Raw genomic sequence first — 14,552 nt, 5'->3', positions numbered from 1 at the left:
TTGAAAGATTGGAGAAAAAGGCAGATTCTCTCTGGCTCTATTCACCGTCTTCAGCTTTCTTGAAGAAAAAGCAGGGTGGGGGTGGGGGAGGGAAAGAAGGAGTGAGGGAGAAAGGGAGAGAAACAAAGAAACAAGGGTCTTCAGGATGGGAATATAAATCCCAAACCAAAACCACTGCTACTCCTACTCCACCTCTGTCAAAAATAATCCATACGGGATGCGGGCACTGCAGGTAGCGGCTTTACCCACTAGGCCACAGTGCTGGCCCCAGAAACTAATTTTTTAAAAAAAGATTATTCCTCTTATTCAGGAAAATCTTAGATATTTCTGTCTAACAATTCCTGATTTTTGTTGGAACTTCTATTTCAGGGAAGATTATTGAGAAAGTTATAATCAGGTTTGGATACATGTAGGATTTTTCAAATTATCTGACCCATTTCAGAGTGGTTTTTAGATGTAAATTAGAACTGAAGTCTAAAAATCTACTTTCTTGGTATATTCTGTTGGAATTAATTTGCTACCTTGTGTAATACATGTTAGAATAAACTAGAATAAAGTGATCCAGAAATCCTCAGTGTTCTTATAGATTTAAATGTATTTTAATATTATTTTTGAAGTATGCTCTAATAATTCACAGTAACTTTTAAATAGATTGGTTTATAAAATTAAGATAAAACACAACACATATATTTTGTACCTAGAAAGTCCAAAGGAGTTTACTAAAACGTTAGACTGAGTAAGAGTTCAATAAAATGAATAGCATTCCCCCTAGCGTTCTTTTTTTAAAAATAATTTATTTTTAACCCTGTGTATTTTTTTAAAAGATTATTTTATTTATTTGAAAGACAGCATTACAGAGAGAGGTAGAGACAGAGAGGTTCACTCCCCAACTGGCTGCAACTGCTGGAGCTGTGCTGAGCTGAAGCCAGGAGCCAGGAGCCAGGAGCCAGGAGCTTCTTCCAGGTCTCCCACACAAGTGCAGGGGCCCAAAGACTTGGGCCATCTTCTACTGCTTTCTCAGGCCACAGCAGAGAGCTGGATCAGAAGAGGAGCATCCAGGACTCAAACCGGTGCCCATATGGGATGCTGGCACTGCAGGCAGCGGCTTTACCCCTACGCCACAGCACGGGCCCCACCTGTGTATTTTTTTAAAATAATAATTATTTTTTTTTATATGAGAGAGAGGGAGAGACAGATAGACAGAAATCTTCCATCTGCTGGTTCGTTCCTCAAATGCCTGCAACAGTTGGGGATTCAATCTGGGTCGCCCACATGGGTAGCATGGACTCAGGTCCTTGAGCCATCACCCGCTGCCTCACAGAGTTCACATTAGCAGGAAGCTGGATTCAGAAGCTAAGTTGGAACATGAGCCCAACCATTTCGATATAGGATACTGGCCTTCTTCCAAGCAGCGTCCTAACCTCTGGGCCAAATGTCTGTCCTCCTACCAAGCATTCTGACTTAGCATTTCATCTACATTACTGAAGAATTTAAATAAGAACCATGTATGATTTCATGTAATGAAAGCAGTAAAACCTCTTTTAGACCTGTAAAAAAGACTTAAGTAAATTAACATGTTCTTTCAAAGACTATTTTTAAACAGTGTGATAATAATAAAAACTTCAACATAAATTTATCTTGGAATTTGACATGATGATTTGAAAATTTGTGGAAAAGTGAATAGGTAAGAATAGCAAAGATTATTTTAAAAAATAACGTCAATTAAAAGAGAGTAAACCTACAACATAATAAAGTATAATTTAAATAAAAGTAATAATTAAAACAGTGTGATACCATTTGAATTAATTATTTTGACCTTAAAATTCACATAAAAAAAAAACTGACAGGAAGCTAGAAATCTCTGTAGACAACATGAGTTTTAGATTTTCAGGTCCAGAAGTTGTGACTGTTAATTGTTAAGATATGATTCTCCTGCAGAAAGTAGGTTTTCCTTTTAGGTTCAATCTTACTTTGACAAGATAGAAAGTCATTGTGTTTTAGGTTTGGATTTTAAATTTCATCTTTGAAGTGGTGGTGGTAAAATTACTGATACTTGACAAAACTTTTCTGCCTACTTTTGTTTTTAGTATATGTGTTGCCGAAGTGAACACATCTGCCTATTTTTGTTGTTTGGGTTTCAGGGACAAGAAACTGTATGTGCACTTTTTTTATTTAAAAGAGTCTGTGTTCATAGATGAGCTGCGGGGAGCTAGCGCTGTAGCACAGCAGGTTAAGCTTGACATCCCAAATGGAGACCTTGCTGCTCCACTTCAATCCAGCTCCCTGCTAATGTACCTGGGAGGGCAGCTGAGGACCACCCACATAGGAGACCCAGAAGAAGCTCCTGGCTCCTAGCTTCAGCTCATCTCAGCCCTGGCTGTTGCGGCGGTTTGGGGCGTGAACAAGTGGATGGAAGATCTCTCTCTCTTTCCTCTCTCTCTCTGTAACTATTCTTTGTTAAAAAAATATGAGCAGTGTTAGGTTAGCACATGTTATTATTAAGACTGATTATTTCGGGGCCATAGTGGGTAAAGCCTCTGCCTGTAGCTCTGCCATCCCACATGGGCTGCTCCATTTCCCATCCAGCTCTCTGCTATGGCCTTGGAAAGCAGTGAAAGATGGCCCAAGTCCTTGGGCCCCTATACTCACATAGGAGACCCATAGGAGGCCATCTGGGGAGTGAACCCGTAGTGGCCATCTGGGGAGTGAACCAGTGGATTGAAGACTTTCTCTCTCTTTCTCTCTCTCTCTCTGTGTAACTTTGCCTTTCAAATAAATAAAATAAATCTTAAAAAATTATTTCATTTAAAAATTATTAATATGAAGAGAATGGATTTCGTGTTTTTCATAGGGACAGTTCTACAGAGATAACTGTATTTTCCTCCCTCTCACTCTCTTTCCCTCATTTTTACTCAGCATTATTAGCTTTGTTCTGTTTCATTGGCTCTGAAGAGTCTAAACAAGACACCATATAGAGAGAGTCATAATGTTCTTAGTAGAGTGCTACAAAACATTGACATATTTTGTTCTGTTTTTCAAATGAGCTATACAAAATTATAATTATAGAAAATTATTCCATGTACATCCTTACAATAACTCATATCATCAGCACATGTCCATGAATAAGTCATTCAGCTAAGAATGTTCTATTTTCTCAGATTTTCATGCTGGCATTGTTTGCTAATTGTTTATTTTTGTTGTCTAGTGTGGAAGATAAGTGGTAGCTCATGTTAAAGATTTTAAAAAATTATGAGAGGAGAAATTTTAAGTAGAATTGTATGTTAACTTAATTTTTGTGTAAGTTGGGAAAAGTGGACCATATTCTTGAAACAGCTTTACTAAGATCTAATTTACATATCATAAAATCCATTCTTTTATTTTTATTTAACATTTAAAAATATTTTTATTTTTAACTGACATATAAAATTGTACATATTTATGGAATACCATGTGATGTATCAATACATGTGTACATTGGGTAATGTCCAATACACATATATCTCAAGTGTACAATCAGATTTGGGGAAGGGGGCATGTTTTCAGGAAGTTGTGCAACTATTGTCACTATCTGTATTGTTACATCTTCATTTTCCCCCTAAAAGAAACACTGTCCCCCCAGCCTTTAGCCCCTGGCAATCACTAATCAATCTCTACAGATTTGCCTTTTCTGGGCATTTCTCACTAACAGAATCATACAATAAATATATGGCCACGTTCTTTTTTAACAGCAAAATGAATCCAAGACTAGAAATGCCAACATTCTTACCAAAACAAATCTGTGCAGAACTTTGGTTTTATTACTAGACTGGATTGCATGTCCCAGGAAGTGGGTGGGACAAGAGTGTAGAAGTAATGGCAAATTCATCAGCCCTATGGAATGTTCAAGGAGCTTCTCTTTCATTTAGAATTATTATCTAATGTTCAAGAGGGAGGACTGTTGGGGGAAGTTTGAGCGACAAAACTTTGTAATATAATAATGAGCAAAGAAAAGAATTTAAAATAGTATTTGCACATTTTAGCTAAATCTTTAACACTATTTTGATTTTTTTGGTAGTTTGATTTTTGCCATTTTTGGTATATAGCTAACCCCAGCTGCTCACAGGGAAAGTTACCTCTTGTATTCTATACCAAGAAGACTACCAGTAGTTGTGGTAGGTGGTACAAGGGATATGAGTATCTTTGAGCGGATTGGAGCTTCTGAATTACCTCCTATGCTAGTTAGTTAGTAGATGCCTTAATATGTATGCTCAGAACCTAATGGAAAATTCTTTATGATCATAATTACTATTGCTTAATTTGGTAATCCAGGGTGTCCACTGTCTGACCCATTCATATGCTTTTGAAATAGAAGAAAAAGCCCTCTTATGTTTTAATATGGGTGGCCAGATAGAGAGCACTTGAAACATTAGCATATGAATGTTTTGACTGTCTCACTTAAGACAGCCTGTCATTTTGGCAGCTCTGAGCCTGTTATTTCTGTGTCTTCTCTTTTTTCATTTTCATGTTTTGACAAATAAGATTGTACTTTTGACAAGTGATTTGTACTTCATCTAAGAACTTCAAAGTGCTTTTAATTTATTTATTAAACTATCTAAAGATCATTTTATCTGCCCATCTTTGGGTAATCCAAGATTCTCCCCAACTCAAATGAAGCTAAAAAGTGATAGTACGGAAGTTCTTGCAACAGAAAAATTATTAGACATGTTATATTTTAGAATACTTTTCTTATTTTCAAAAGCTTATACTTCTTTCACTTCAACATCTTCTGATGTAAGCCTAAGTGTAGTACCTGATTTAAGGGGAATGATCTGTATTTTTATCACTTGGATCTTTCAGGAATGAAGCTATTTGTTTACAAGTATCCTTTGATAGGCAAATAAATGCCATGTTGAAAATTTTATTGCAAAAGGAAATTCTATTTAAACTTATTATATGAGTATAATCAACATTATATTCTTTTATTCAACAAATATTTAATGAATACCTAATATGCTGAGAACTGTTCTAGGGACCAGACGTATGGTGGTAAAAAGCCCATTTATCTTTCCATAGAGCTTATAATCTGTGGGGGGACATAGAGGTTAAATCAGTAAACAATGTAAATTCAAGTTATAATGAGTGGCTTGAAGAAAACAAAGTAATGGGATATGGTATATTGATTGGGGAGGGGAATTAATTTTGATCAGGGGTGACCTCTGTGAGGACTTGCTGTTTTAAGGTAAACTTGAATGTAGAGAAGGAAACACATATTCCAAGCAGACATACCTGCAATTGCCACAGTCATGAAAGAACCATAAACGGACACCTAAGGCTACAGAAGAGTTAAGGGGGTGCATGGTAAGAAAGGAGGATGAAAGGAGAGGCTACAACACACAGAACCTCATAGGCCGTGATAAAAGATTTTGGTTTTCTTCTAAGTGCAAAGGGAAGCCTCAAGTTGAACTTAAACAGTGGAAATGTGTGGTCTGCTTTACATTATAGAAAGATCAGTGTCTACACTGGGAGACCAATTCACATACAGCAGAGTCAAAACTATGGTAGCAGTCCAGATCGTATTGATGGCATCTGTGACTAAAGAGGAAAGGGTAGAAATGATAGAAGTGGTAGGATGTGTTGTGGCCGGTGCTCTGGCCTAGCAGTAAAACTGCTGCCTGCAGTGCTGACATCCCATATGGGTATCAGTTCAAATCCCAGCTGTTCCACTTCCAATCCAGCTCTCTGCTATGGCCTGGAAAGCAGCAGAAGATGGTCCAAATCCTTGGGTGCCTGCACCCACCTGGGAGACATGGAAGAAGCTCCTCATTTCTGGCTTTGGATCAGCTCAGCTCTGGCTGTTGAGGCCACTTGGAGAGTAAACCAGTGGTTGGAAGATCTCTTTCTCTCTCTCTGCCTCTACCTCTCTGTGACTCTGCTTTTCAAATAAAAAAAAAAATCCTAAAAAAAAACACAAAACAACTACAATCCCTTAAAAAAAAAAAAAGTGTTAGGATGTGGATTAGATTTTGTAGGGAAAGAGCAGAGGACTTACTAATAGGTTGGATAGTGAGGGCAAGTAGAGGAGAGGAATCAAAGGTGACTAAAGTTTTTGGGTTGAGCTACTAGATCAGTAGGGATAACTGTTAATTGAGATAAAATTAAACTGAAGAAGGACTATATTCTTTGTCTATGTTAGTCTAGGATGTATGTTACATGTCATCATAAGGATACACTTTTTTTAGGGGCTGGCACTGTGGCATAGTGGGTAAATGCTGGCATCACATATGGGTGCTGGTTCAAGTCCCAGCTGCTCCATTACTGATCCTGCTCCCTGCTAATGTGCCTAGGAAAGCAGAGGCAGATGGCCCAAGTCCTTGGGCCCCTGCACCCATGTGGGAGACCCAGAAGAACCTCCTGGCTCCTGGCTTTGGTCTGGCCCAGCCCTGGATATTGTGGCCAATTGGGGAATGAACCAGCGGATAGAAGATCTCTCTCTCTCCCTCCCTCTCTCTCTCTCTCTCCCTCTCCATTTCCTTCTCTCCCTCTCTCTCTCTCTCTCTCTCTCTATCCATCTCCCCCTTTCTCTCTGTAACTCTGCCTTTCAAATAAATAAAATAAATCTTTTTTTAAAAAATAAATATATTTAAAATTTTTTAAATTTAATTTAAAAAATTTTTAGATTTTAGTTTTAATTACATTTTTACTAATTCAGAAATTAAAGATTTAATGTAGATATACTTATAAGACTATAATGATACTTCCCTCCCTACCCTTTCTTTCTTCCCTTCTTATTTTGTGAGATACATATTTTAAATTTACTTAATAATCTAAAGCTTCATGCTCCACTAAATAAAGACTAAAAAATAAAAAGACCATTGTTCGCAGGACTATAGGCAAAAGCTATAAACAATAATTAAATAAAAAAGTTTCACTTATTTATAGTGATTTTTCACTGTATATCGTAACTACCACAAATCAGAGAAAATGTGATATTTGTTTTTTTCTTTTTTTTTTTTTTTTGGTATGGCTTTTTTCACTAAGCATAATGATCTCCAGTTACATCCATTTTATTTCAAAAGTCAGATTTCATTCTTTTTTATGACTAAGTAGCAGTCTATCATGTGTGTATACCACATTTTCTTTATCCAGTAACCCATTGATGGACATCTAGGTTGATTACATATCTCAGCTATTGTGAATTGAGCTGCTATAAACATGTGAATACAGGTAACTCTTTCATATGTTGATTTCATTTCTTTTGAGTATATTCCCAGGAGTGGAATAGCTGGGTCATATGGAAAATAAATTTTTAGTTTTCTGAGGAGTCTCCATACTGTCTTCTATAATGGTTGTACCAGTTTACATTCCCACCAGTAGTGTGCAGGGTACCTTTTTCTCCATATCCTCACCAGCATTTGTTATTTTTGATGATATTAAGTATGTGGTTACTTATATAAGTTGAAAGGTTAGTGGGGAAGTAGATATCTGAGGCACAAATATAGGAGTCATTAGTTAAATGATATTTAGGGGCTTGAGACTGGTTGAGATCTGAGGAATTAACTAGAGACAGAAAAGAGGGCAAAAAGCCTTGCCGTGGAGCTCTGCGACACACATAATGGTGTATATGTTCCTGCAAGGGAAATTTATATCTTAATAGAAGCAAAATCAAATGTCTGTGTGAGTCAGCCAGGGTCCTTAGTTGCAATGGAAAGCCACTATGACTGCTTTAGTAGCTCAGAGAATCATCAAGAAGGTCAGTGATTCAGATTTAGAAAATGAGCAGAGGGGTTGGCACCATGGCTCACTTGGTTAATCCTCCGCCTGCAGTGCTGGCATCCCATATGGGCACCGGGTTCTAGTCCTGGTTGCTCCTCTTCCAGTCCAGCTCTCTGCTATGGCCCAGGAAGTCAGTGGAGGATGGCCCAGGTGCTTGGGCACCTGCACCCGCATGGGAAACCAGGAAGAAGCACTTGGTTCCTGGCTTTGGATTGGCATAGATCCGGTCATAGTGGCCATTTTGGGGGGTGAACCAACAGAAGGAAGACCTTTCTCTCTGTCTCTCTCTCGCTAACTCTTGCTGTCAAATAAAAAAGAAAAGAAAAGAAAAGAAGCAGAAACCAGGGGATACCAGTTCCCCAGTCTCTTCCATGATGGTGCTTCAGCGACTATTGTGCCCTGGATACTACTATTGGGTCTGCCACCGCTGGAGCTGGATGTTGGATGGCACCAGGAAATCCACTGGAACTGGTGGCCACTGAGGCTACTGCCACAGGAAGTTCTCTCTGTATTCTTTGTAACTTGTCTCAAATTCAATTTTCTGTCAGGAACTGAGCCGTAGCATGTGGTGTTATCCTAGCTATAGGTGGTAGTGGTAGGGAAATAATTATCTGAACTTTCAGTTGATGTTATGAAAGACTGCTCATATTCCACTAAGATTTAGATAATAGAGAAGTACTCCAAAAAGAACATGTGGAGTTCAGATGCCAGGGAGTTAAACCACATTCACACAAAAGTGTTGAGGTGAGTATTGTGCTGCAACAGGTTAAGCCACTGCTTGAGATGCCCACATCCCATATTGCAGTGCCAGTGCAAGTCCTGCCTACTCTGCTTCTGATCCAACTTCTTACTAATGTACCTTGGAGGCAACAGGTGATGACTCAAGTACTTGGGTCCCTGCCATCCATATGGGAGACCCAGATGTTCCTGGCTCCTGGCTTTGGCCTAGCCCAGGCTCTGCTATTGTGGGCATTTGGGAGTAAACCAGAGGATGAAAGATTTGCTGTTTGTGTCTCTCTGTCTGTCACTCACTATACCTTGAAAAAATGCATGCATACATTATAACCATTATACATACATATAAACTTGAAAAAAATGCACACATATATACATACTGCATCACTACCACTGTGTATTCAAAGTTTCTTTGGGAAGGTTAATAAATTGAAAGCTGCACATTCTGGCCTAAATATCTGACTACTGAATCTACTCTAGGTAAATTTTAATTGAAGATGGCATATGCTGAACAATTTTTCCTGGTTGGTAAATTATGTGACAGCAAAATTGCATGTGCTCTATAGCTTTGACTACCTGGTAGAAAAAGTACCAAGATTATAGTCCAAGATATTGCAGTCCATTTATCTGATTTACATAAGAACATTTGTAACACAGTGCAACACTCTTGTGATAGAAGATTTACTGGTTACCAAAGAGATAAAGCGTTCCCAGGCTAGCACCTACGTCCTTTTCTGAACATCACTGGAAAATGATTAAATGCTGGACATTTACAATGAACACTACATTTGTTGTCTTCTTTCAGACTGTTGAACTTTGTTCTGGTAGGTAGTTAAATTACTTAAAGTTTTCTCCTTTCATGGTTTGTTTTTAAGCTTTATTAGGGTGAATTCACAGTACCCTTTATGCTGGGCTAGTTTTGCAAGAATATGACCAATTGCAAAAACATGACCTCTGCAGTCTCTCCTCTTTGGGTGGCCAGCGTCCCTCCAACTGCGACTGGTTGGAACCTGAACGTCTTGCAGTCCTGCTGAACTCCTGCGGTTTTGTTGAGCTTACAGCTTTCTTTTGCTGGCCTTGTGAAGTTTCACCCTATGTTGGGCAACTTGGTGTTCAGTCACAATTCAGGAGACCCATGTGCTGATTTCTGGAGCTCCTGCCCCTGCTTGTTTGTGCTCCTGACTCTGATCTTTGTTTCTTTAGCAAGGCCATTGTGCTCTGCTTGGGACGCTTCACTAGCTGTGGTCTTGAACGTGCCTCCAGGCAGCAAGCCAGGGAGATGGGAGGGCCTGTCTCATTTGTTTTGCTTCTTCCAAGGTACATAGTACTGTGCTATCTGTCTTCTGAAACATCCTGAAAGTAGGATTCTTCCTTTATTTTACCATGCTTTCTAGTTATGTCGAGAGAGTAAGCCTGGTCCTACTCTGGACGGAAGCAGAAGTTCGATTAGAAGAATGATTAAATCCCTGACACACATGAGCACTGGTTCAGGTACTTCATGACTTTTTAAAAATATAATGAATCGGCCGGCGCCGCAGCTTAATAGGCTAATTCTCCGCCTAGCGGCCCCGGCACACCGGGTTCTAGTTCCGGTCGGGGCACCGGATTCTGTCCCGGTTGCCCCTCTTCCAGGCCAGCTCTCTGCTGTGGCCAGGGAGTGCAGTGGAGGAAAGCCCAAGTACTTGGGCCCTGCACCCCATGGGAGACCAGGATAAGCACCTGGCTCCTGCCTTCGGATCAGCGCGTTGCGCCGGCCGCGGCGGCCATTGGAGGGTGAACCAACGGCAAAAAGGAAGACCTTTCTCTCTGTCTCTCTCACTGTCCACTCTGCTTGTCAAAAATAAATAAATAAAAAGAAAGCACATTATTCCAAAAATTTAAAAAAATATATAATGAATCAAAATCCATGGTATGATGAGGGAGAAAATAATCAGGGTTAGCACAGTAAAACAGCAATAATAATAGCAATACCAAACATATAGGATTATTTTGTGTATAAGATGTATTACATATGTGCACATGTATGTATATTTATATATAACTAAATATTTCTAACAATCATTTAGGTAAGTGTTAGTATCTCCATTTGCAAAGTTAGTAAATGAAATATAGAAAAATGAAACAACACAAAGTCACACAGCTAGTAAATGGTGGAGCTAGGATTTGAACCAGACAATATTGGCAAAAAAAAAAAAAAAAAAATATTGCTGCCTCAGGAACCCGGGCAAGTCTCCCATACCATCCGTCATTTACTGCATGCAGTGAAGTAGACTTGCTCTAGAAATATAAAAGGGTACTTCAGAAGTTCATGAAGAGATGAAGCAAAAAGACAAGTTTAGTTTGGTGTGAAAAATTGAAATCGATACATAGTCTTTTCAGGGCTGTCGTTGTGGCGAAGCAGATTAAGCTGCCGCCTGTGACACTGGCATCACCTGTAAGCATCAGTTCAAGTTCCTGCTGCTCCACTTCCGATCCAGCTCCCTGCTAATTTACCTGGGAAAGCAGCAGAAGATGGCCAAGTACCCTGGCCCCTGCCACCCATGTAGGAGACCCAGGTGGAGCTCCTGGCTCCTGGCTTCTGCCTGGCCCAGCCCCCGCTGTTAAAGCCATCTGGGGAGTGATTCAGAGGATGGAAGATCTCTCTGTCTGTCTTGCCCTCTCTCTCTGTGACTATGCCATTCAAATAAATACATCTTAAAAAAAATACATAGTGTTTTCATAGTGCATGTTATGCATGGTTTTCAAACTTTTTTTTGCACCATAATTTTTAATTCCATTTTCCATGAACTTTTTGAAGTACCTTTTGTAACACTGCACAAGATCCAATTTTACTCTTTTTCTCAGCTTCCTTTCTTCCTTCCCTCCCTCCCTCCCTCCTTCCTTTATCCCTGCCTTCCTTTTTGTCTCCCTCCCTCCATCTTTTTGCTCCAAATTCCATTCCTGGTAGATTATATATAAAACTTTAGCTTAAAGTGAACTACCAGCTGGCGCCGCGGCTCATTAGGCTAATCCTCCGCCTTGCGGCGCCGGCACACCGGGTTCTAGTCCCGGTCGGGGCACCGATCCTGTCCCGGTTGCTCCTCTTCCAGGCCAGCTCTCTGCTGTGGCGTGGAGGATGGCCCAAGTGCTTGGGCCCTGCACCGCATGGGAGACCAGGAGAAGCACCTGGCTCCTGCCATCGGATCAGCGTGGTGCGCTGGCCGCAGCGCGCCTACCGCGGCGGCCATTGGAGGGTGAACCAACGGCAAAAGGAAGACCTTTCTCTCTGTCTCTCTCTCACTGTCCACTCTGCCTGTCCAAAAAAAAAAAAAAGATAAAGAAAAAAAAAATGAACTACCCTCCCATCTCTTGAACACACACTCTCTGTGCCTCTCAATCCTCTCAATATATATTTGTAGATTTCTATATCTAATCTTAAGTCTGTACCATATCTCCACCTCCTTACTCCACATCCCTATGTCTCATTTACCAGTATCCTCATTCTACAAATTTCAAACTGAATTCATTAACTACCGGCTCATTTAGGGAGTGTCTCTTTTTCTTAAAGATGGTGAAAAATTTTGGAATAGCCTATGACCCTTCCTTCTCTGTCTTTTTTTATGAAACAGGATCCAGAACCCATTGCACTTGTGAAATGTGTCTTGAGAAAGTCCTTTTGCTGTTCTTGGTGCTTGATTCAAGGCCTCCTCAGCCCTTACTGATCTATTGCAACAGAAACTTAACTTGACCTTCCTGTGTTTATTGTTCTTCTATTCTTTCTATTCTTCATGGTATTTGTAGAATTATCAGCATAAAACTCAAGTAGATTTGCCAGTACTGGTTAAAGCCCTACACTGGCTCATCATTATATTCTGTCAGGAGTTAAGGGGCGGCGCCAGCACACCGGGATCTAGTCCCAGTTGGGGCGCCGGATTCTGTCCCAGTTGCTCCTCTTCCAGGCCAGCTCTCTGCTATGGCCCGGGGCGGGGGGCAGTGGAGGATGGCCCAAGTCCTTGGGCCCTGCACCCGCATAGGAGACCAGGAGAAGCACCTGGCTCCTGGCTTCGGATCAGCTAGATGCGCCGGCCGCAGCGGCCATTGGAGGGTGAACCAACGGCAAAAAGGAAGACCTTTCTCTCTGTCTCTCTCTCTCTCACTATCCACTCTGCCTGCCAAAAAAAAAAGGGGGGGGGGAAGTTAAGGGCAAGGTTTCAGAGTCTGACTGACTTGTCTTTGCTTTCCACCACTTTCTAGCCAGGATACATTGGGAATTTCCTACCCCTTTAGCAGTAGTTTCCTCTTCCATAAAATGGCCATGAAAATAATTACTCCTTATGAAGATGTTGGTAGAAAAGCATTATTTCAATGAAATAAAAAATGTTTAAAATACTTAAGGGTTTTGTGCATGCTCAATAAATTATTATACCTGTTATCACTTATTGTTAAGAGAATGGCAGTCATGACTTTCTACTATGCCTTGCCTTGCATTCTAGGTTTCAGATCTGTTAGATGATTTGCTGATGTGGCCCACATATTGTGGCTCGTGCTCTGTTGCTTCAGTGGAAACATCTCCCCCAAACTCCAATTGCTTGCTGAAAGAATATTGTGCCATCACTCCTGGGAAACCTTTTGTGGTTATCACAGTCAGAATAATTACTCTTTAGGGTTTCCTTAGTCTTAATGAGAGAACATGCCATTACTTATTCCATTCTTCCAGTACTTGTCTTGTGCTGAGTTTGAACTCTTAAGAGTCAGATAAACAACAAGAGCAGTAAGTGTTAGCTGTTACTGTTATTTTTATCAGTTGTGTACCTGTCTTGTCCTTTGAGCTCTACCAGCCTGTTACCTCCTCAAGGGCACAGTCATCAGATTTATTTTTGTGTTGTCTCACACAACACAAGTCCTTTGTAGGTACAAGCACTCCTTGAGTGATTGTTGAATATAGAGGGGGAGACTTCAGCCTTTTAGTGGAAGGAGTTGAGTGGCTGGGGTTCCAGGAGCTCCCCTTTAGATGTTGTGGAGCCTTCTGAAGTAGTTTCTGGCCAGAAGATAGGAGCTCAGTGCTGCATCAGCTGGACTGTAGGGAAGAATTCTTACTATAATAAGTGATTTTAGTTTCTTTGCTAGCAAAGCAAGGTCATTATGTTCTTAAAGCACCCAATTGTGTGAAATATCACAAATGAGGCAACATTTCTTGGTGTCAAATACAACTTCTGCCTTTGTCCCTTTATTTTCCCAACACCTCTTTAGATACTTGAAAATAATTTAGAAATCTTTAGGAAAATTAATGTATTTTCCAGATCCTGTTTCACATTGGGTTTAATATTCTACTTCTAAAGTATAATAAATGTAAATAAGTATGAGGCTAGCTTTTTCAGGCATTTACCCTGTGATCAATGTCAGACATATCACTCCTTAGGAAATCTTGAAGAAATTCACAACAATAAGAAAAGGTGTGTTTTCACCATTCATTCCCTCTTTCTTGCTTTTGTTCAGATTTGAATAGATAAGTAGTTATTGAGGAAAATACTATTTTAATATACTGTTTTACAGTATCTGCTTTTAGGAAAGTGATTTGCAAAGTGCTATGTTAAAAAATGAGGGAGTTATAAAAATGCCTTTTAGTAGCTACAGATCTGGGAAAATGTGTTCTTCCTGCTTGGTGTTAGATCTTTGAAACAATAATGTTAAATTACAACATTTTTATCTGAGCTAGCTTGGTAGCTCTAAATAATGCCCAATAATGAAAATGTATTGGTAAAATAGTAATTCTATGAATCTTTCAGGTATAAATACTGATTCAACTTGTACTATACAAAATAATTAATGAAAGGCAGAGAGAAAAAAATAAGGTGATTTAAGACAGTGTTGGTGTTTAAAGGCTTCTAGGGAATGGCCCTTTCCCAAGTGATATATATGGAATGAAAGCTGGAACACCGGACACCAGGGGAAGAAGAACCACCACACACGTTACAAATATGTGATCCAACGGGAATATTCCTAAAAACTGAACCCAGTGTGACGTTTCCCATTGGTTCTTTCTACAGAAACATCAATCATCTTCTTTGTCTCCTTTCCTGGTATAG

At 39.9% G+C, this 14,552-nt stretch overlaps 1 protein-coding gene across 2 annotated transcripts in view; it reads left to right on the top strand.

Moving 5' to 3' along the window:
* Positions 1-14,552, top strand: part of TTC28 (tetratricopeptide repeat domain 28) — a 695,665-nt gene that overhangs the window by 251,636 nt on the left and 429,477 nt on the right. The window lies entirely within an intron of this gene.

The sequence above is a fragment of the Lepus europaeus genome, chromosome 23 (genome assembly GCF_033115175.1).
Source record: "Lepus europaeus isolate LE1 chromosome 23, mLepTim1.pri, whole genome shotgun sequence".
Lineage (NCBI taxonomy): Eukaryota > Metazoa > Chordata > Mammalia > Lagomorpha > Leporidae > Lepus > Lepus europaeus.
The sequence above is the reverse complement of the archived record's forward strand: the minus strand, read 5'-3'. Positions and strand labels throughout refer to the sequence as shown.